The sequence below is a fragment of the Meles meles genome, chromosome 5 (assembly GCF_922984935.1).
Source record: "Meles meles chromosome 5, mMelMel3.1 paternal haplotype, whole genome shotgun sequence".
NCBI lineage: Eukaryota > Metazoa > Chordata > Mammalia > Carnivora > Mustelidae > Meles > Meles meles.
Genome location: NC_060070.1, coordinates 9,635,974 through 9,659,498, shown reverse-complemented (window position 1 = coordinate 9,659,498; position 23,525 = coordinate 9,635,974). Strand labels below are relative to the sequence as shown.

General features: G+C 46.5%; 1 protein-coding gene across 5 annotated transcripts in view; it reads left to right on the top strand.

The window, feature by feature from the left end:
• Window positions 1-803: 803 nt before the first annotated feature.
• TULP4 (TUB like protein 4) overlaps window positions 804-23,525 on the top strand; it is a 233,455-nt gene continuing 210,733 nt past the window's right edge. For 4 of the 5 annotated variants that reach the window (XM_046004540.1, XM_046004537.1, XM_046004541.1 and 1 more), the window contains exon 1: window positions 804-921. The gene's annotated coding sequence lies outside the window, so the exon portion shown is untranslated. Of the gene's footprint in view, window positions 922-1,034; window positions 1,055-23,525 lie in introns of those variants that run through there. The other variant, XM_046004538.1, reaches the window with a different exon arrangement.

Genomic DNA, 23,525 nt, shown 5'->3' with positions numbered 1-23,525 from the left:
GAAAACTGTGAATTCTTTTTCTCTGATGTGAAAACGACGGACTCCAGTCTTTTCTCTATGAGACCAACCGAGAGAGAGATACTGAGGTCTGAAACCACCATCAGAGACACTTGAATGACTGTCTTCACGGGAAGCTAGCTGCCCTGATTCACAGCCCAAGCAAATCTGCGCTTTCTAGTGGCTTTCGGCTTACAAAATGTGATGTCCACTTCCGGCTCAAATGAAGTTGGGCCCGCGCGCACATCGTGACATGACCCGGTGGGAAGGGCTGCTCAAGTTAGGTGTTTGCAGGCTGGACTGCTTTGACCATTTTCATTGTTGTAACAGGCTGGGAAGTAGCCCTGCAAGGAGAGGGCTGCGAGTTGTGCGTGTGCACGCGCGTGAGTGTGGTGTGTGCCCGTGAGTGCGCGCGCTTGTGAGAGCCGGTGTGTGCCCGTGTGCACGCGTGAGTGTGTGCTCGTGTGAGCGCGCCGGGGCCGGCGGGTCTGTGGAGTTGGGGGTTTCGTGAGTGCGAGCAGGTGGCCGGCGGGGCGGCGGCTCGGGCGGGGGGGGGGCGGTTAGAGCGCCAGGTGAGGGTGGCAGGGTGGGGGTGGGGAGGGTGCCCAGCCCGGCCCGGGGGTGGGGGCGGGGGGCGGGCGTCAACCGCCGGGGTGCGGGTCCCCAGCGCGAGAGGGCGCGAGGCCGGCTGGGGAAGCGCCTGCCAGCCGCGCCGGGTCACGTGGCGCGGTCACGTGGCGCGGAGCCGGGCCCAGCGGCGGCGACGGCTGAAGGAGGCGGAGACTCGGCCGAGACGCGGCGGGGGGGGGGCGGGGGCCAGGCGGCGGCGGCGGCGGCGGCGGCGGTGGCGGCGGCGCGGGGCTGCTGGAGGCGGAGGCGGAGAGGCGCGGAGGAGCGCGGGGCCGCCGCCACGGGCGCTAGGAGGTGAGGCGGGCGCGGGGCCGCTGTCACAGGCGTCCGGGGCCGGGCGCTGCCGCCCTCCCGGGCGGGGAGGCGGCGGGCCCCAGCGCCGCCGGGAGCGCCCTCCCGAGCCCCGGCCGGGCGCCGGTCCCTGGAGGTGGGCGCCGGGCCCCCGGCTCCGGCCAGGCCCCTGTGCACGCGCGGGCGGGGGGCGCGTCGGGCGGCGCCGGGCGGGGAGGGCGGCAGCGCCGGGGCTCAGCGGGAGGGCCGGTCCCCGGGCGGGGGGCGGGCGGGCCGTCTTGGGTGGGCTCTCCCGAGGGCGCGGTAGGAGCGGGTGGCGGACCCCGGGCTCCGGGCGGCGCTGGCTGCTGTTCTGCTTTTTTAGCCTTTTGTTTCAGCGTACAAGAAAATGGGGCGAAATAGAGCTTTGTGTGCGTGCGTGTGTGTGTGTGTGTAAATCAGGAGGCGTTTGGCTTGGAGCCATTTTTTTTTTCTTAATTGTGGAGAGAGAAAATCCCTTAAAACGGTTTCCCCGGGGAGACGGGGCTGTGCTCCTCCTCTTCCTCCCCAACGTCTGGATGGAGTGGATTTCCCTCCCTGCCTCTGCCCACCTTCTCGTTCTCCAGTCTGTCTCCCTCCCTCCTTCCCCTTCCCGCTCCACCTCGGTGAAACCCCCGAGCGAGCGGGGTGTCTGCAAAGCGGCCCGGTCACCTGTCGTGGCAGCTGCATGGAAATGCTGGCGCTTCTGCTGTCTGGTCTGTGCTTTTTCCTCTGGCAAATCACGGAGATTCCGCTCCGAATACCAACCCTTCCTCTTTTCCCTGCGCTTAAAAACAAAGTGTATGATGCTGGTTCCGAAGTTTGACCCGCCTGGGCCGGGAGAGGTGTCTACTTTCTCCTGTCACACCACTTCAAGGTTGGAAAGGTGAGGGCCATCTAGCTTTGTGGAAGGAAATGAGGGTGACACAGTCCTACCAGGGATGGATGTGACTTACCTGCTAAATTGCGGTGGTGATCAGAAAGTCTTCTAACACTTCTCTTCTTGGGGACAATCAGCTTCCCTTGCAGGGAGCTGTTTCCTCGATTTCTGTGTTTGGGGGCTCTCCTGTTTGTATTTTGCAGTTCAGCGGCGCCCTAAGGACGCCCAGTAGGCAGGTTTTTGAAAAAGCGCAGAGAAAAATCATTTCTAAGGTTTCGAAGAATGTACAAATCTTCCTTTGCGGGGGTTCGTTTCTTTCTGCCTCTGTCTGTCTTGGGTTTCCCTTTCTTGTTAGCTGGAGTTGAGCTATTGCCCTCAGGGCCACTGGAAGCAGTGCTGTGGTCCTGGAGAGGGCTCCTCAGCAGGCCCGGCAGCATCAGATAGCTGGGGTTTGAGGTTGTGATGGATGTGTCGTGACAGGGCACCTTGCACAGAGCCACGCTGCTGCGATCCAGGGAGCAGCCGCCCAGCCTCCTGGCTGCCTGGTGGGGCATTTTGGAAGCTGATCTCAACATTGTGCAGTGATAAGCCACATTCAGACTGGGAGGACCTCAGGCGTCCCCCTTGCTGTCTTGATAGTTTACTGTTGTGGAAGTGAATCTGTGAATCAAATGTGAAAAGCCAAATCCAGTGTTTAGTTCCTCAATTTAAAGAACAATACTTAATTTGTAGGAAAGAGTTATTTGAAGATGGAAATTTTAAGAGTTTTAAGTGCTCTGTTTCAGTAAGGGCGGTGAAGGTAGCAGGATCTTCATGTGACAGGGGAGGTGGTTGACCTCTAGAGTTAGAAGTATGTAGACCTAAAAAAAAAAAAAAAAAAGTATGTAGACCTGAGTTAGATAGAGTCATACAGGGAATATTTCTAACACAGTGGAACTCTCAGACAGGGGACAAGAGTGGAAAGCCAGCATGGCTTTCTGTGCCTGAGAAAGAATAATAATGTGTTTTCTACTGTATACTTTAAAATTGACCTCATTTAGAAAGGATGTGTGTGTCATATTGAACTTTCTGTTTTCATATGGAGCTATAAGTGTGGCAGTTTGGTTATTCACACAGTTTTCCCACCAAAACTCTGAATTGAAAAACAGCAACAACAACAGAAAAACTCTTTGACCTATGAAAAGATACATGGTCCATGAAACTTGATTCAGCCTTAATGCCGAGATCCCAAGTAATGGAAGACTGGTAAAGAGACAGCAGCCTTCCTTCCCGTGGAATGTCCGCCTTCTCACTAGCTAGCGTAAGGGGAAGCCCAGGTTTTCTTTTAGATTTAATGCAAATTCACTGAGTACCGGAAGTCAGGATTGTTGACTGAGTGCCTACCACGTGCGTGGCGAAGCTAGGACATCGTTCTTCATCTGTTCCACTGCATTTACAGTGTCAGTCGGAGGCTCCCTGTTCTTTTCTGCATGTGGAGAAAGATTGAAGAGAGGTTGAGTGGGCCGGTGATGCATGTGATTCCTAAAATTCATTAAAAATTGAGTAAAACTTCTGTTACGAAATACTTTGATTTCGTTATTGCATTGGCTCCTGTTTAGGACTCTGTGAAGCGGTTTCGGTATTACCTTACTGAAGTTGTTCTCTCGCCCTTAGTAAGACTGCTGAGACAGCAGGGAATATGTAATTAAAATGTAAAATTGCTTTTAATTTGGCTGGGATAATGTTAATGCAGTTACTAAATTTCAACATACCAAACGTACTGTTTTTTTCTGTGGCAAAATATACGTATGAAATTTATCCTCTTGGGAGACCTGGGTGGCTCAGTGGATTAAGCGTCTGTCTTCGGCTCAGGTCATGATCTGGGGGTCCTGGGATCAAGCCCCGCATGGGGCTCTGGGGAGTCTGCTTCTTCCTCTGCCTGCCACTCCCCCTGCTTGTGCGCCGCTCTCTCTCTGTCAAATAAAGTCTTAAAAAAAAAAAATTACCATCTTGACAGTTTGGTGGCATTAGTACATTCCCATTGCTGTGCCGCCGTCCCCGCCATCCACGGCCAGAACTTTTCGTCTTCCTGCACTGAAACTTCGTACCTGTGAAACAAATGAGGGTTCTCATTGCCTCCGGCCTCCGCCCTGGCAGTCACTTTTCTTTTCCACTTTCTTTAGGAGTTCAACTACTTTGGGCCCGTCAGATAAGTGCAGTCATACAGTATTCGGCCTTCCGTGACTGGCTTACCTCACTTAGCATGTCTTCGGGGTTCATTTATGCTGTAGCTTGTGTCAGAATTTCTGTCCCTTTTACGGCTGATTAATAAATGTTCCATTAGTGTATGTATGTGCCACATACACGTGTGTGCACCACATTTTGTTTATAAACATCCTAAGCCTTACACTGAATGTTAATAATCGTGGTAACCTCATGATGATCAGGAACTTGTCACTGGGAATTGTAGATACCTGTGTTAAAACAGAAAAGTTGGTGATTTAGTGCGCAGTAGCTTTAAAAAATACAAGATCCTCGGAGGGGAAAGCTAATATGTATGTTATGACCTTGCGGGGTCCTGTCGTTCCCCTGGCATGTGGATTGTGACATAGGGCACGCCTTTTCAAATCTGCGGGTGATGCAGATGACGTTTCTATTTCCCAGCTGATGTTGTAATGTCAGCATATTTTGCTGCATGGAAGAATGTATAGGGCGCACCCTGAGGTATAGATTGTATAGGAGGGGTGGGGAAAGTGTCCGTTTCCCTTTATTTACCGCTTAACAGAATCGTGTTACTTCCCTCGCATCCTCCCGTGGTGACAGATGAGGGTTTCTCTCTCTCTCTCTCTTTTTGGAGTTATCTTTAGGAACACCTCTGTTTTAGCATTTATGATACATTTCAGTCCATTTCAGTTAGCTTCCTTTTGATGCTCAGATTGCCCTATCTGTGACTAAGGCTTCGTCAGGTTGGCTCCAAATCCTTACGACATGCCTCTAATCATGTCTAGTAGCTCCCTTGCTTTCTGCTGTCACGAGATGTTCCAGGCTCATCTTGTCCCCTTCCTATTCCAGCTTTGGAATCAGAACAGACCATTTTCGAAGGGGGAAAAAAGGAAAAATACATGACCAATAAACATATTAAAATATGCAATTTCACTAGTAGTTAAAAAAATGAAATTCAAAGCAATGATAAGGTGGCATTAGTTATGAACTGAATGTGTCCTCCCCAGATTCATATGTTGAAGCCCTGGCCTGCAGTGTAGTGGTATTTGGAGATGCTGCCTTTGAGAAGTAGGCTAGTTAGGTGAGGTCACGAGGGTGGAGCTCTCATGATAGGATTAGTGCCCTTGTAGGAAGAGACACCAAGAGCTATTGCCCCCTGTCCCAGTCATGCCCAGAGTCGAGGTCATGTGAGCACATGGCCAGATGGCTACCCCCTCCAAACCAAAGGAGAGGCCTCAAGAATGAAGCCTACTTGCTGGCATTTAAATCTTGGCCTTCAAGCATTCAGAACTGTGTGAAATAAATTTCTGTTGTTTAAGCCAATCAGTCTGTGGTATTTTGTTATGACAGCCTGAGCGAACTAAGACACCATTTTTAATGTATTGGGAATACTTTTTTTTTTTTTAAGATTTTATTTATTTATTAGAGAGAGACAGAGAGTGAGCGTGAGTTGGGGGAAGGGCAGAGAAAGAGGGAGAAGTAGGCCGCTTGCTGAGCAGGGAGCCGGATGCAGGACTGGCTCCCAGGACTCTGGGATCATGACCCGAGCCGAAGGCAGATGCTTCACGGACTGAGCCACCCAGGCGCCCCTGTATTGGCAGTGTTATTCATATTCGATTTACACCTTACTAGATGTGATATGATTTGGTAAAGCATAATATATGTAAAGTATTATATTAATAAGATTCTTTTGTAACCTCTCTTGGTAGTCTTAATATTTGGGCATCTCAGTCTGGAAGGGGAATAAGGCAGATAGTAATTTCCAGTGCTGGTGAAGGTGAAGGGAAACGCGTGCTCTGTTCTAGTGGAGATGTAAATTGATGAACTCATTCTGAATAGCTGGTACGTATCGAAATGGAAAACTTGCATAGCGTTTAGTCCAGCAAGTCCGTATTAGGAATTCATCCTAAAGAACTATATAGTAGAAAAAGTTAGCAAAGGATATAAATACATAATAAAGAACTACTTACTGTATGCAGTTACATAGTAAATGACTTTGAGTAAGGAATTGATTGAACAGATTATGGTACTTTTGTTCCATGCAGCCATTGAAAACAATGATATGGATCTGTACTGTTTCCAGTCTGGAAAGATGTCTGTGATATATTATTGATTTAAAAAGGCAGGTTACAGGACTGTAAGCATGCACTTCCATAAAATATAGGCATAAAAACTGCTGAACAACTAGGCTTTGGACGCTGAGAACCAGGCCTGTGAGGACCTAGGCTTAGGGAACCACCTATTGGATGGTCTGGTTGGTCGCTGTGTCTTAAGGCTGTACCAGCTGGTTTCATTCTTGTATAATAAGATTCATTTTTCCTGGAGAGAGGGCATACGATTGGCCTAGTTGGGGTAATTTGCTCTGTGTGTGTGTGTGTGTGTGTGTGTGTGTGTGTGTTTATGAATGGTTGTTCTCAGTTGTTTCACAAAGACCTTATGGAATGCAGGAGGCGTCACAAGAAGAGTTGGGGTGCTTTTAGCTAAAGAAAGGAAAAGACATGCTAGGAAGACAGGAGATAAATGCCAGTACATATTTAGTTAACATTAAATAAAGTCTTTGCTGAAAAATGTTGAATTCATTACCACGTTTCCATAAATTACTGCAAACTCTGATAAACTTGATCTTTCTTTTCCCTTTACCATCCCATTTTGGCATGGTAGAACCTATACCAGTGGGTCAGTTCTATTTGGTTTCTTGCTTTCATGGAAAACATTGGGTTGAAATTAAAATTTTGGGTTATTTATGGATTTTAAAAGTTATGCCGTTTTTCCCTTTAAATGTGATTAAATCAAGATCACATATATTTCTCCAATGTCAGTGAGTAGGAATAGGAGTCTTGCATGTGTGTGGTGTCAGTGATACCCACCCTTAAAAGAGAATTTTAAGAATGGAATTGGAAAGTCGTGTTTCTCTTGAAACACTGAAAAAATAAAATAAAAAGAAAAGTAGTATTTATGGGCAGCCTCCAATAGTAATGGTGTAGTAGGTTGTAGTGAGTAATGAATTAATTCTTTCGGTGTGCAGAGGTGCTGTGCAGATAATATAGACTTATTTGAACAACTTTCTCACTTACTTTTAATCAAAAGCACGATTAGAGTCAGTATGGGTGTGAAAGCTCTGAGAAAGCACACGCTGCGATTTAAGATATTAATTTCTTGGGGCGCCTGGATGGCTCAGTGGGTTAAAGCCTCTCCCTTCAGCTCAGGTCATGATTTCAGGGTCCTGGGATCAAGCCCCGCATCGGGTTTTCTGCTTGACGGGGAGCCTGCTTCCCCCCCTCTCTCTCTGCCTGCCTCTCTGCCTACTTGTGATCTCTGTCAAATAAATAAATAAAATCTTAAAAAAAAAAGACATTAATTTCTTACTTTTGAGAAATGAAAGACTTAATTTAAACCTTAGTGGGTGTGAAAGGGTTTGGAAATGCATAGTATAAGGTGTTCTGTCGTTATGGTTCTTTCTGCTGTTTGGTAGTCTTGACATGTGGGTATCTCCTCCCAGCTTGGAATGGGCTCGGGCCACAGGCTCCAAGTTTTTGTTGTACTGGCTTTTTCATGTCTAGTTAAGGCTAAGTAGTTGGCCTTTTTTGTTTTGTTTTTAGATTTTATTTATTTATCCGAGAGAGAGAGAGAGAGAGAGGAGCAGGGGGAGGGGTAAACGGAGAGGGAGAAGCGGGCTATCTGCTGAGCAAGGAGCCTGACATGGGGCTGGATGGGGCGGGATCATGACTACTGAGCCAACCAGGAGTCCCAGAAGTTGGCCGTTGGCCTTTTTTTTTTTTTAAAGATTTTAAGTAATCTCTATACGCAGTGTGGGACTCAAACTCATAACTCAGATCAAGAGTCGCGTGCTCTACGGACTAAGACACCCAGGTGCCCTGAAGTTGGCCTTTTTATTGAATAATTTTTATGACAAAAGTCTCCACCTTTACTTTTAAGTCTCAGCTGTGGATCCTGCTAGTTAATGGTTGGAACATTGGGTCCTAAAGGCTCTTTTGTATCTACTTTCAAAAACTTTGCCTCGGTGTTTTCAGATTCCACTTAAATGTTATAGACTGATGTCACTGCTCTCTTTCATCCTGCTGAATGTTTCCGTTACCAGTTTCTGGCAAGTGACAAAGGGAAGGTTCGTTTAAACTTCTGAGGCAGTTACTCCTGATTTGTGTGTGTGTATAATTTTCAGTCTCTGGCAAGGGAAGTCAGGAGTCTTGTGCAGAAACCCCTTGCAGTTCCACATTTGTTGTTCCCTACGTTCTTTTCCTTCCTGTGCAGCTACTGAGCATACATGGTACCTCCCACGGGGGAGCGCATGATGTTAGGACTGAGCATCACGACTGAACAGTGGTAGAGGTCCTCTGTGAACAGCAGGCCGGGCTTAGTCCTGGGACTGTTCTCTTATTCCTGGAAAGTTGGTCAGTGGCGATGTTAGCATATGCTGAGAATATGCAGGATTATCTTTGCACGTAATCTGCTTCTTAGGCTTCAGACAACCCGCTTAGCCATAAAACCAGATGGACAGATTGAGCTCCAGCGGTTAGATATCAAAACATGCATCATAAGAAGTTAGGCTTATGCTGGGAATGAAAACCCTGGTCAACCAAAGCTGACATTTTTAGGCAGCCAGACTTACTGTTGGGAATTGTTAAATAATCGGAAAATTTAACTGTGTGTCAACGTTTGTCAAATTAGAGAGGAATGCCTTCAAAAAAATGATACCCATGTTTAACTTAGAGGAATGAGTTGAAGGAGGTTGAGTTATGGGCATAACCAGGTAGATGAATGTGGTTTGAGCTCTAGTCACTGAGTTTTTCCAGCCTTTACAAATAATTTGAACCTTTTTCATTTTTCCGGTGGTGTTCTCCTGTGAAATGAGAAACCCCGTCTTGTGTTTCCTGTGTAGGAAGTTAACTTTTCTGGACTCATTTTCTGATATCTGAATAATACATTCTGTAATAATTTGAAATGCTTGGATAAAAACACAATTCTTAGCAGAAGATACGTCCCAGTTTGCTTATCTTATTCCATTAGTAATAATTTTAAATACTGCGACAAGTGAGAAGGAAAGTGGCATGCATATTGTTTTGTCTCCTTCCCCAGCTTTGATTCTAAGGGACTTGGGAATAAATTAAATAGTATGGGATTGGGGTGCTGCCCAGAATCTATCTGTTCTAGCTTACTAGAGCATCAGTTCCCAGCCTTTTTGGATTTATGGCGTCCTGTTTGTGTTTGATTTTGCACCTCCCTCCACCTCACCATTGTAATGGCTGTGACAGCCAGGACTGTGTTGTCAGGGGAGAGCCAAGTGCTGATATATGCAGTCCACACATTATCACCATAATTCAGTTTTATCTAATTATGTCAACCTTTAATTTTAAGTAATTACTGCCATTAACAAGCCTCACAATTTCATTGCTCTGTGAAATGGATTTAAGTTTTTCATCAATTAAAATTAATGTTGTTTTGAAAAATTTTATGAAAATACAGTGAATAATATTTGTATCTTATGTATATTTATGTGCAAGGAATGTGCTAGAGAAGCATTAAGTACCCTCGGGGGTTCTTCCTCACCTAAAAATGCTTTCCTGTGCAGAGGCATATACAGAAGCAATAGTGTTTGGAAGTGCTTTGAAATCAGCTTTCTATGAATTTAATGTAATAAGTTTACTGTAAGTAAATAGAGGGGTCTGGGGTTGATCGTATGGTTCAGGAATGGTGTATCTTTTTTTAATTCTGAGAGCCCAGCGATGTCACAGTGCCATTCCTTTCTTAGCTTTCTGTGTGTTGCGCGTAACTGGTCTGCTCGGTGGACTAATGGTCATAGTGGTGCGATCTCTTTGGCTGCCCTTCGCCCATGTTCAGATGGTGAAGTTCTTTGTCTTTCACCTGACACAGAAAGATGGCATGTGCTTGGTTTGGGGGAATCAGTTTGTTTCTCTGGTGTATATAAGACAGCCAGAACTTTTTGTGGGAGATAGGGTAAGTGCTGTCCTGTGAAAGATGCTGCTAATTTGTGGAGGTCAATTTAAACCAATTCCTTCAACTTTTAAATTTCATTCTGTTATTATCAAACCTTTTACTGGATTGGTAATGACTGGCAAAATTGGTTTGAGTTGGACCTCTTTGATGCTAATGAGTGGTAAAGTTGGACCCAAGGTGAAATGTCTGGAGAAGGAGGCATGCTGGGGAGACTGGACCTACTCACGAATTTGATCATGAATGAGCTTCCAGAAGTTAGGATTTGGTTTAACCCCTTCCTCTTCATTTTGTGTCTACCTGTTGTTACCACATACTATGATTTTGAGAAGCGAACTGTCTCGTCGAGTGGGAAACTCCATGCAAGAAGGGTAACAGAGATGGAGATCTGCCTGGGGGTATTGGGTGAAGATAGTCCACTGGGATGCGGACTTTTAACCACTGAATGTTTAATCCAGTGGTTTAATCGCAGTCACACCTTTCTGTGTGAAAAATAGTTTGTTTCTTGGCCTCTATATTGTTTTATATGTGGAACCTCAGCGTTGCTTGAGATTTATAACTGTCTGCTTACTTAAATTTCAGTACAATAGCATGGCTAATGTTGTTAGTAGTCTCACTCTGACTTAACATACGTGGCATATATATTGGGCCATCTGGAAAGAAGCACGGTAGTCCTCCCTTGTGCACGGGTTTGCTTTTTGTGGTTCCACTCACCCCCTGTCAGCTGCAGTCTGGAAATAGATGGTCCTCCTCCTGACGTAGCACCAGAAGGTCACTGTGGCCAAGAGCTCTGCCGCGGGGCCGGCCTCATTCGTGTCCTCATGTAGACACTGTATCCTCTCACATCATCGCAACAGGTAGGGGAGAGTAGCACCAGGAATTTCCAGAGAAAGGGAGAGAGATCACTTTGTTAGAGTATATTGTTATAATTGTTCTATTTTACTGTTACTGTTGATTTCTTATTGTGCCTGATTTATAAATTAAACTTTATCACAGGTGATTATACAGGAAAAACAAGACATAAATAGGGTTCAGAACTGTGTGTGGTTTCAGGCATCCACTGGGGGGTTGGGAGTGTATCCTTGAGAATGTATATACTGTATTCTCTCTTCGAATTCTCAGTCCCCTGATAAATTTAAAAACAAAAGAACAACCAGTAAATTACTAAGATAGTTTGGTTTGAATATAAACTTCTGAGTTACTTGTAAATGGATTTTTTTTTAAAGATTTTATTTCTTTATTTGACAGACAGAGATCACAAGCACAGAGAGACAGGCAGAAAGAGAGGAGAAAGCAGGCTCCCCTCGGAGCAGAGAGCCCGATGTGGGGCTCAATCCCAGGACCCTGGGATCATGACCTGAGCTGAAAGCAGAGGCTTTAACCCCCTGAGCCACCCAGGCGCCCCGATTTTTTTTTTTTAAGAGAGAAATGGGAGCGTGCAGGGAAAGGCAAAAGGAGATGGGGAAAGAACACTAAGCAGGCCCCATGGCCAGCACGGAGCCAGATGTGGGCTTGGTCCCGCAACCCTGAGATCATGACCTGAGCTGGAATCAAGAGTCAGACATTCCGGGCGCCTGGGTGGCTCAGTGGGTTAAAGCCTCTGCCTTCGGCTCAGGTCATGATCTCAGGGTCCTGGGATCGAGCCCCACATCGGGCTCTCTGCTCCGCGGGGAGCCTGCTTCCTCCTCTCTCTCTGCCTGCCTCTCTGCCTAGTTGTGATTTCTCTCTGTCAAATAAATAAAATATTAAAAAAAAAAAAAAAGAGTCAGACATTCCACCGACTGAGCCACCCAGGTGGCCCTAGATGTAACTGTATGTTATTTAGAACGATGCTTTTTCTTTTTTGACCGAATCGCCCTAGAAATTCAAGTAAATGAGGATCTAAGTGGGAGTGACTGCTTGCCTGTGGCAAAGGCTTTCCTGCTTCCTTTTTTCTGTCCGCCTGATTGGCTGGGATAGAAGTTTTGAGTCTGGTTTGCTTGGAGGGTCTTCGTATTCCTTTGTGTTTGTTCAGGGCTCCCACTTCTGGTTGTGGTTTGACCTGTTTTCACAACAGTGGGCACCAAGTAGCTAAGTTTGACATGACTCAGCACATAAAGAGGAAAAGAGTTTTGGATTTTAGAAAGAGACTTTGGTTAGGACTGGTTGAATGAATTAACCAGAAGGTAGCTGCCTCTGGGGCATGCTGCTCAGAAGCTCTGCTTTCTCTAGCGGAACTCCCAGGCCGGGGCAATCGGAGCCAGTGGGCAGAGTGGGAAGAGATAGTGGTTGATGGAGGCCCTGAGTTTAAGTTTGGAAATGTCACAGACCTGAAGTGTGCGTGCAAATAAGTGTGGCAGATAGAGGACCTATGCGTGTAGATTTTTTTTTCTTTAAATAAAAAATTTACTGGGGTACGTTGGTGGCTCAGTTGGTTAAGCTTCCCACTCTTGATCTTAGCTCAGGTCATGATCTCCTTATAGGATCGAGCCGGGGTCTCCATGCTCCTCAGCGGGGAGTTGGCTTGAGATTCTCCCTCCCTTTGCCTCTGCTCCTCCCCTCCTTGCACAGCAAGCCCTCTCTAAAATAAATAAATCTTTTTATTTTTTTTAAAGATTTTATTTATTTGACAGAGAGAGAGCGAGAGAGAGAGAACGAGTGCACGCACACGCAGGGGTTGCAGCAGACAGAGGGAGAAGCAGCTCCCCACTGAGCAGGGAGCCTGATGTGAGGCTCGATCTCAGAACTCTGGGATCATGACCTGAGCCAAAGGCAGACACTTAACCAACTGAGCCACCAAGGAGCCCCTAAAAAAACTTTAAAAAAGTTTACTATGTTATGGATACTGGACCCCTTTTCTTTTGTGTATGTTATCTTTTCCCAGTTGGTTGGTTGCCGTTCGACTCTTACCCTGGTCATGACGTGTTTTGATGTATAGAAGTGTAAGTTCGCCATGTATTCCGGTCTACCAGTCTTTTTTCCATGCTTTGACCTTGATGGTTTGCTTAGAAAGCTTTCCACAGATTATTTTTTTCTCTCTTTTTTTCAGCAGACAAGTATTTAAAACTTTTTAAAATAAGCTTTTTATTTTGGGATGATTTTGGATATACAGAGAAGGTACAAAGGTGGTACGAAGAGTCCCTGTCTGCCTTTCCCCCAGCTGCCTCCGGCGTTAATATCCCGCGTAACTACAGAACGTTTGTCAAAACTAAGATACTGGGGGCGCCTGGGTGGCTCAGTGGATTAAGCCGCTGCCTTCGGCTCAGGTCATGATCTCAGGGTCCTGGGATCGGGCCCCGCATCGAGCTCTCTGCTCCGCAGGGAGCCTGCTTCCTCCTCTCTCTCTGCCTGCCTCTCTGCCTACTTGTGATCTCTCTCTCTCTGTCAAATAAATAAATAAAATCTTTAAAAAAAAAAAAAACAAAAAAAAACTAAGATACTGGTGCATCATTAACTAAACTTGCAACTTCTTCAGTTTTTTTGCGAGTGTCCTCTCCTAGGGCACCGTGCTGATGTAGCGGGGCGGGTTTGAAAGAGGCGGCTCTGAGTGGCGGGGTGCTCCGCGCGGTAGCTGTGCCCACAGCACGTTTGTGCGGAATGCTGGCCGTCCTTTCACACAGACGGGATTTAGATGGACAATATCTTTGATTGCTGGCCTTGTGAGACACGTGTGCGCCGGCGAGCAGACGTCCTGGCCGCGGCCCTGTTGCGTGTGTGGGACTGGATGGCGCCGGGGCCTGGAGATGCCTCTCGGGTTGTCTACACAGACTGTGCTGCTTCCCTTTCTCCTTCCTCGTGACTCCCTCAGGTGTCTTTGCTCCCAGCCTGTCACCTCATTCTTCTTTTGCGTGGACCAGAGTGTGAACATCGTGATAATGTTACTGATTTGTAACTCTAGGAGAGGAAGGCACCTTTACCGTGAAGAAGTTTTTTTTATATTCTAGACATCAAGGTAAACCCAGAATTCCACTGCTTTCACCCTTCAGAATCTTGGTGCTAGGTGCGGCCGGTCTTCTGACGCACTGCCTGGAGGAAGTGTGTTGTACCCAATGGGAACAGTGTGGTTGACACAGATGAATGCATGTCTTACTCCTTCGAAAGCTCTGACAGTCTCTGTGGCTTCTTTGCCCATCTCTTCCCTGGCCTTAAGTGGAGACAGATGAACAGAAGTAAGGGGTGGATGGGGTGCCTGGGTGGCTCAGTGGGTAAGCCTCTGCCTTCATCTCGGGCCTCGATCTCAGAGTCCTGGGATCGAGCCCCACATCGGGCTCTCTGCTCAGCGGGGAGCCTGCTTCCCTCTCTCTCTGTCTGACTCTCTGCCTATGTGTGATCTCTGTCTGTCAAATATATAAATAAAATCTTAAAAAAAAAAAAAAAGGAAGTAAGGGATGGAGAGGGCAGGCCTGGGCTTCGGTGAAGGAAGCCGTGCTGGGTGGCTTCGTGCCTGCACTGCTTGATAGAAGTAGCTTCAGCCGGGGAGGCCTTAGATGCCTTCGCCCGTACGGTCTGTAGGCTTCGCAGCTCTAGCGGGTTCCTGTGAGTTGGGCTGAGCTTTCTCATGGGTAATGAGTAGCTTCTGCTTGTGTGTTCAAGTCAGTCTCCCTTCTCCTAGCTGAAAACACTTACATTTTCCTAACTTTTCCTGACTTGGAAGATACTCCTGCCCTGCTTGTCCATCTAGGAAACGGTGAGAATATGATGGCGGTGCGTGCTTTAGGAGGAGAGATCGGTGAAGGAGCAGAGAAGGCATTGGCTTTGGTTTTCTATAGACCTTGGATTTCTGTAGCCAGTTTCCGTGGTGTTGCTCTACTCCATCCCAACCGGTAGAATCAGTTGATGATACTGGAAAGCCTCCAGCCAAGCCACAGCTAACCAATAGGAATATAATTTTTAAAGCAGAATGTCCTTTGGTGGATTGTACTGGCTTCTGTTTGGCCAAGTAGGAGTCAACCTTTTTTTTTTTTTTTCTTGAGTTTTTCTCAGTAGTTTGTGACTTTTCATTGCAAGTAGTAAAAATTGTTCACATATGCATAACACGTAGTTCACAAAGGACTTGTCCACCTGTGTGCCATTTTATTTGGTCTTCACAACCTTGTACATTATGTCAAGCACATATTTTCTTATTTTATGAGGAAACTGAGGCCAAGGACTTTGCCTGCCGTCATGTAGCTGTTAAGCAGAAGTCTTGGGGCTTGAACCAGCACCAGCTGATTGAAAGTCCTGTACCCCTTTCTGTAGCCCCTTCCTCGCCCTGTGACCTCCCCTCTGAGCTGGTCCTGTCAGCTTGTAAGTGCGCGGCAGGTGAGACTGGTGGGGGGTTGCTGTTGGCCAGTCTTGCATACCAGTGGGGACAGAGCATATATGCCAGATGGATAATTAGCAGACCTGATGAGTGCATGTTTACCACTTTTCTCCCCTTTTTCCTTCATAATGGGATTGGGTTTTGTTTAGACCTCCTCCCTGTCCCCGGTGACTGCAGAGAAAGTGATCTATCCTCAGCACAGGGATAAATCCTGATGTATTTCAGTCCCTCTTGCTGGTCCTGTTCGCTGCAGGTGATTGCTGGAGGGGTGAGCAAGAGACTTGCCGGGTCCTGGCCAATGAGATGTGAGAGAGGTCTGCCAGGAGGTTCTGGAAAATTTCCAACCTTAAAATGGCAACACCAGCTAGTCCCTTTCCTCTGAAAACTGTCTGGATGTGATGCCTACAACTGTTACAGTCATTTTGCTACAATTTGAACACGAAGCCAGTGTACTGGAGAGGACAGAGCCAAGAAAACAGCACAGAAAACTCCTCAGAGCCTATCACCATCCTGCTTTTGACTTGTTATGCAAAATAAGTTTCCTTGTTGATTAAGGCAATTTGAATTGGGATTATTGGTTACTTGGACCTAAAGACATGCTAATTTATGCAGTGGCTACCAGGTCCATGGATCTCTTGCTTGTTTGATTCATTCATACATGAAGGAGAAGTACGGGATGTAAAGGTAGAATTTGATCTAGTCAGAGAGTCAGAGATGGCTTCCCTGAGCAAATGGCAGAGGCCTTGGTGAGGGAGATTTCCTTTTCATGCTGGGCCTTGTATCCCATGTTTAAGGATTTTGAATTTTATTGCAAAAGCAGAGCCATTGAAGGGTTTAAATACATTGAAAGGTATGGCAGGAGGGCAGTGAGCTATAGTTAAGTTAAGCCACTCCTGCTAAAGAAAAGCTTTGCTTAACATTCCAAAGGGTCAGGTTTGATTTGAGCAGGCAAGGAGTCTCGTCAGTGGTTAAGGCCCTGGTGATTAGCAGGTGCATCCAGAAAGCACAGAAGAGCGTCTCAGCTTGGAATCTCCTAGAAGTAAATAATCCAGATTCTTTTCTTCCTCTTTCCCAGTACACACACACACACACACACACACAGAGGCAGCTTTCATGTGTTTTAATTTAAGCATAATTTGTGAATGAATGTCATTCTCTTAGGGTTTGAATCATTTAAGTTAAAAAATTGCAGCCAAGAAATCTGTGTTGGGGTTACAGAAACAGTATAGATGGTTTCATCGTAAATAAAATTTTAAGGATGCATTAATGTATCTGAAATTGAACTTTTAGCATCTCCGAAGGTTTTTCTCCAGGTTCGATATAATAAGATCTGCTCTGAATCTCATGCATATGGATATATTAGCAAAACTGGATTCCATCCCAGTGTAAGCAGGCGGGGAACCAGCCTGAACCGGAGAGTGGAAGTGCAATGAAAGCTGCAGTGTTCCTGTAATTATATTAGGATGTGATGTTGTCCCTCCCTATGTTTATTAATTAGTGGAGTTGTAATGAGACTCTCCCCCCCCCCCCCGTGCTTTTAAGGATGCTGATCAGTGGGCATCCGGGCAGGATTTTAGTCGTGTTTGGGAGCCTTCTGTGTACAAGTGGGAGGGATCCGTGTTTCAGGTAGTGGCAGGTGAGCCTCCTGCCAAGTTGGCATAATGGGGACAGGACTCTTCTGAGTTGCCATCTGTTTGTGGCTGATAGGAAACCAGCAGTGACTTCCGAGGAGTTTATGTTGAAATACTTAGGAATTAGTAATGTTAAGACCATGCTGATCAGGTATTAAGAGGTGTGGGGAGGGACGCCTGGGTGGCTCAGTTGGTTAAGCAGCTGCCTTCTGCTCAGGTCATGATCCCAGCGTCCTGGGATCGAGTCCCACATCAGGCTCCTTGCTCGGCGGGGACCCTGCTTCTCCCTCTGCCTCTGCCTGCCACTCTGTCCACTTGTGCTCACTCTCGCTCCTCTCTCTCTCTGACAAATAAATAAAATCTTAAAAAAAAACCAAAACTCTTATTTAAAAAAAAAAAAGAGGTGTGGGGAAATAAGACTGTATGTAGCGATTTTTCATTATTACTTGGGTGGAATAGTCTCCACCCCCAACCCCTGAAGACCCACAGCTCTTTTCTGCCCACCCAGGCTGACCAGTCTAGTTGGGCTCAGTTCTGCACTGAGTTTCTCATGGTAAGACACCGCTCACGTGTAATAGCGTGTGTGCTGTTTGCCGCCGAGGGGGTTCGGTTTGTCTCCGTACCTCTTTAAATGCGTCATGTTATTTTGTTGTTTAAATTCTAGTGAGACATAGATAACATAATTTATGATTTTAATCATTTATAACGTGTACCATTCAGTAGCGTTAAGTTCATTCTTACTGTTGTGCGACCATCGTGATATTTTTAGCAAGTACGTTGACACACTTAAAAAACTGTGAATTCTTCTTTTCTGTGTATCAAATGTATATAAAAATAATGAGCACACTCTGTCTAACGTGATGTCCCTTTGGATTTTAAGCTGGAATATGCTTCCTTGCCATATGGAAGCTGGCTAGGTGGGATGGAGGTGATGTGCCCACGTTTCTCTGGGTTTGGTTTGCTGCCCTTCCCCCGGGAGGCCCTACCGGCCAGGCACAGTGGTTTTCAGTGGTGGCCGAGAAGCCGCTGTGTCTCCGGATTGATACTTTAAAGCAAGGGTATGGAATAGAGAACAACTCACTTCGCCTTGAACCAGCATCACTTGCTGTGTTAGCTACAGGAGCTGAACTGTGGGGGCCTGGTGAGGGTGTGGGCAGTTGGAGTTAACCCTGTTTTTAACCCCTACTGGAGACACAGGGTCTGGGGTAGTGCCTGTCGCCTCCTGGCTGGGAGTCTGCTGGGTCCCACCTGGAGGTTTCTGTCTTCCCTTTTTTGAAACAGTCAACAGAAAGGACTGTAGAGCCCTCTGTTAGGGGTTTCTTGGTTACAAGTCAAAGAGCCCTAAGTGAACTTATGCAAAAAAGGGAACTTGTTGGAAGTGTTCTGAGCTGTGTACTGCAGTCTTGGCAGCGATGCTGGGGGGTTCTCACATCAGGACCCAGAGACTGGGATGCTCCACAAATGGTCCTCTTGGCTCATTCCTTCTCTCTCTCCCCCTCTTAGCTTCCCTCACTGCCTTTGACTTATTCTTTTTTTGTCATAGACCAGCATTCTCTATTCCTTATTCCCCATGGCAGACATGGCCACCATCACTCAGGTTTTCCATATTATGAACTAAGTGTCTAGAGAGAGACGGGTTTTTCTGTGTTCCAGAATTTCCTAGGAAGAACTGAGAGTGGTCCTGGAAAATGGTGACACTTGGGGTACTCTGTGGGAGGACACAGGGCAGTTGACGAGGTCACTGAGGTTTCGCAGAAAGGACTTCTCTGCTACAATTAACAAAAAGTGTTAACAGTTATGAAAGGACCCAGACTATAAAAGCACCTCAGCTTTGCATTAAAATTTAAAGCAAAATGAAATAATAAAGCTAAAAACTAAATCAAAACGCTACCATCAGAAAGATGCTACCATTACCAACTAAAAAATCCTGTAAGTTCAGGAGATGAACCTACTAAATAAATTCTGGAATTACGTTTTCTAAAATTAAGTGTCTTTTTTAGAATGCATTATAGCTTATTTTCATATCCATGTTGTTTGAGTTCATAGAAATTGTGATCAAAGTTTAATCAAGCAGGATAGCTTGATGTGGGAGACATATTCTTGAAAACTTGAGTATAAATAAAATATTTTAAATTATATTTTAAATGCACAGGGAGAGCTTGCTAGCAGAAGTCCGTCTGTAATTGTTTTTTCTAAAACTGGCTAGTTGGTGAATTTGAATCTTCCCGCCTCACATTCACTTAATTCGAGAGGTATGAGGGTAGCGTCTGGAGGTCTTGAATCACTATATTGTCCACCTGAAACTAAACAACACTGTGTGGTAACTGCACTGGAATTAAAAGAAATAAAAAAAAAAAAAAAGACGTATTTATGGATTGGCCATCTTTGCAGTCATTTTCTCGTTCGGGTCTCCAGGTTGTTCGTTGGCAGGTCACGGACTCCACTGATTTCCGAGGTTATGAGGAAGAGCTGTTCCTATTTTTAGCAGTTTGGGTGCACACATAGATCCCCTGGGTGAATTTGAGAAGCCTCTGTGAGCTGGAATTAAATTGGGATTCAGTACTCCGTGTGAGTTGTGAACCTGTTTGCAATTACCCAAGGAGATTTGACAGCATCACTCAGTGACTGCAAGGTGAAGAAGAGCGGCCTGACAATTTTGGAAATTAGTGCCCCGTGAGAATTTGGGAATTTATAAATGTGTTGGTTTGTCATCTTCCCAAATGTGCATGATCTACTTGGTTTGCACGTCGGTTGTAAAAGTGGTTTTTTTTTTTCCCCATTTGAGTTTTAGTGTATTTCAAGTTAAAACTCAGACAGTTTTCCCTCCTTCGACCACGTGGGTTGTGTGAAGTATGCCAGCTTACCGGAGCTGAGGGGAAGGCTAGGTCCTCCGCACCTGAATACATGTGGTCGCAGTGGAGGACACCCTCCGGACGGCTGCTCGAAAATGCCCCTTACTCTGCTAGATTTCCTGCCTTCAGAAGGGTAGGGAACGTTTCTTACTGCTTTAAAGGATTTAAAAACCAAGTGGTATTCTAAAATAGTGCTGGAAGAGCCCTGCTATTGAATCAAATTGGGAGTGTTGCATGTAGGTCACGGAAAGCCCTTTATCCCACCTGACCTTTCTTTCCTGTGGGCTTCTTTCCACAGACCCTGGGGGATGCCCCTGAAATGTCAGGTCTTAAATAGAAAGCCTTGAGCCCTGCTTCTCTCATCAAAAATGCAGAGGCCGGGGAGTTCTGAGGACTGGGGAGACTCGGTGTCTTCAAAATGACAAGTTAGAAGTAATAATGTAAAAGCAGAAAAGCATATGGAAAGGACTAATTTCATGTGCTACCTCATGGCAGCATAGAAAACGATCAAGTTAATATTGTGAATTTGACAAGGCATCACCTTTAATTTACAACATATGTTACATTCTTCAGAGCGTTTTTTATGAATGTCACTTTTGATTCTTATTTGTTGATAAAGCGTGGAGCAAATAGTCTGCGCACTTACAGATGGGAAACTGAGTTTGGAGAAGCTGCATGCCGCTCAAGGCTCCCAGCCACCAGCCAGTGGGGCTGCCCACCTCCTCTTTTCTGCTTCTGGTCTGGTTCTTTCCCAGCTCACTTCCTTGCCTGTCCAGCTTAAGAGAATTTGTATTTGGGGGCGCCTTGGGGGGCCCCAGTTGGTTAAGCGTCTGCCTTCGCCTTGGGTCATCATCCCAGGTCCTGGGATTGAGCCCCACGTCGGGCTCCCTGCTCAGCGGGGAGCCTGCTTCTCTCTCTGCCTCTTCCTCCCTCTCTCTCTGTCTCTCATGAATGAATAAATAAATAAATAAAATCTTTTAAAAAAAGGTGAGAGAATTTATATTTGATGAAAACTTAATTTACTTATTTAGACCCTGGGCTTCTCCCACCAAAGAGTTGAGGTAGCTTAAAAGTAATGACTGAGGGGCGCCTGGGTGGCTCAGTGGATTAAGCCGCTGCCTTCGGCTCAGGTCATGATCTCAGAGTCCTGGGATCGAGTCCCGCATCGGGCTCTCTCCTCCGCAGGGAGCCTGCTTCCTCCTCTCTCTCTGCCTGCCTCTCTGCCTACTTGTGATCTCTCTCTCTGTCAAATAAATAAATAAAATCTTTAAAAAAAAAAAAAAGTAATGACTGAAAAGGAAGTTGTGTTGATAGAAAATTTTGGCTTACGTAAGGGAGATACAGGTTTTCTTCTTAAACTTTAAAATGGGGATCACAGGGAAACTGTTTATTTGATGAAAATTAACTCCTCGCTGTGCACCCAGAGCTACCTACCAGATCTTAGGTCATTGCCCAGCCTGCAAATATTAGGCATTATATAAAACCTTTTTGTTTTGTCCCGAATTTAGGACTGGATGAATGGGGAAAGGAATAAACAGATGAGGGAACTCTGTGGTTGCAGATACCGTGGCTTTGCTGTCTTGATATTACATCTGGCTTGCTAATTTTTGATGTTTTTATAAGTTGAAGCATAAAAAGCAGCAAAATATTATAGTATATTTATAAAATGGAGGAGGATCATTCGGTGTCCACCATTATTACAACTCTTCACCAGACCTTTATTTTTAATCCTTTTCTCATACACATTTTTTCATATTTTTTTTTTTATATTTTATTTATTTGACAGAGAGAAATCACAACTAGGCAGAGAGGCAGGCAGAGAGAGAGGAGGAAGCAGGCTCCCCGCGGAGCGGAGAGCCCGATGTGGGGCTCGATCCCAGGACCCTGAGATCATGACCTGAGCCGAAGGCAGAGGCTTTAACCCACTGAGCCACCCAGGTGCCCCCATTTTTTCATAGTTTTAATCAAGACTTACAAATACCTTAGGGACGCCTTGGTGGCACATTCGATTGAGCGACCGGCTCTTGGTTTCAGCTCAGGTCGTGATCTCCAGGTCAGGAGATCAAGCCCCATGTTGGGCTCTGTGCTCGGCTGGGGGTTGGGGGGATCTGCTTGAGATTCTCTCTCCCTCCGCCCTTCCTGCTTGTACACGTACAGTCTCTCCAATAAATCCAAAAAAAAAAAAAAAAAAGCCTACAAACACCTTTCAGTGCTTTTAAAAATTTACCGTGACATAAATCTTTTTCATGTTTCTATATGTTCTTCATAATTATATTGTTATTGTGACAAAATATATATAAAATGAAATTTATCATTTTAAGTGTTTTAAAGTGTACAGTTTAGTGGCACAAGGACGTGTGCATTGTTTGCAGCCACCATCACCACCATCCGTCTCCCAGAACTTTCTTTGTCTTCCAGAGCTGGAGCTCTGTGTCCGTTAAACAGTCCACCCCTCCTGGTCCAGCCCCTGGCAGCCACCCTATTGCTTTCTGTCTCCCTGAGCCTGACGACTGTAGATTCCCCGCATGAGTGAGGCGGCGCGCCGGGTGTCTTGCAGTGTGCTTGTGACCGGCTTCCTTCACTTACCGGGTCTCCGGGTTCGTGCCTGCTGGAGCATGTGCCGGCGCTTCCTTCCCTTTTTTAAGGTTGACTGATAGTTTGTGGGAACTATATGCCACTTTGTTTATTCCTTCATCTGCCGATGGACATTTGGGTAATTATACTTTTTTGAAGACTGTAGTTTGCCATCAAGCACAGAAATTAAACTTCAGTATTTGGCTGTTATGGGGTATTTAGATTGCTTCTAATTTGGGACTGTTTTTTTAAAAAAGGTGTGATAAATATCGTCCTACTTTTTGATCCTCCTGGGCTGTTTCTTTTGACTGGGTTATGCTAATACTCAGGCTGGGTGTTGTTTGCTCTCTACTCAGAGTTTTGCTAAACTTTGAGCTGAAGAGGATTTAGGTATATGCTAAACAGAAGGCTTTACTCTGCTGTTGCGTGAACACACCTTAGTTGAGGGAGGAGGGACCATCGGAGAATTCCTCCCTCCCTCGGGGTGTTGCCTCAGTGAGAGCAGGGTGCAGTGGTTGCAGATGTCAGAAGTGATGGCTGTTTCCCAAGCTGAACCGATGCCAAGACGGTGTTCACAGGGGTCTGTGGGCTGGCGAGGCGATCACGCCAGTCGTCAGGAGTGATGCACGTGCAACGCCAAGACCGTCATAGTCGCAGGACCCGGTGGGCGTGCTGGGGAGGAATTGCTCTGACTTCCTGGGCTCGTGGTTGCCGGTCATCGGCCCGTCTGGGAGCGCAGAGCTGCAGTGACAGGTGCGTCTGGCCCTCCAAGGTCACGCGTCCCGGTTGGCATGCCAACGTGTCACACAGAAAACCAAAGCCACAGTGAGCTGAGGATCCAGCTTGGCTTTACCAGAGTCAAGGCAGCCTTCTCTGCTTTTTATTTGGCCCGTCGTTAGACGGAGGGGCGCGTAGGCCCCGAGAGGCCGGAGGAGAGTTCAGTTCGGGCTCTGGTGCCGGCCCCTGCCGTGGTAGCCCTCTGTGCGCGGGTCGCGGCCGTCCTCTGGGGAGTCTTCCAGATCACTGGGGAATCTGGCTCCTCTGCCGGTCAGCCGCTGCTGTGGTGCTCAGTGGCACCCCAGTGGCCGTCCAGCCCGTGGAGGCCGTGCAGGCAGGCCCGCTGGGTCCAGTGCCCACTCCCCCCGCGGGCCTAGTGCGGACAGCCGTTGCCTTGGTCTCTGCAGCGGGGATGTCCTGTT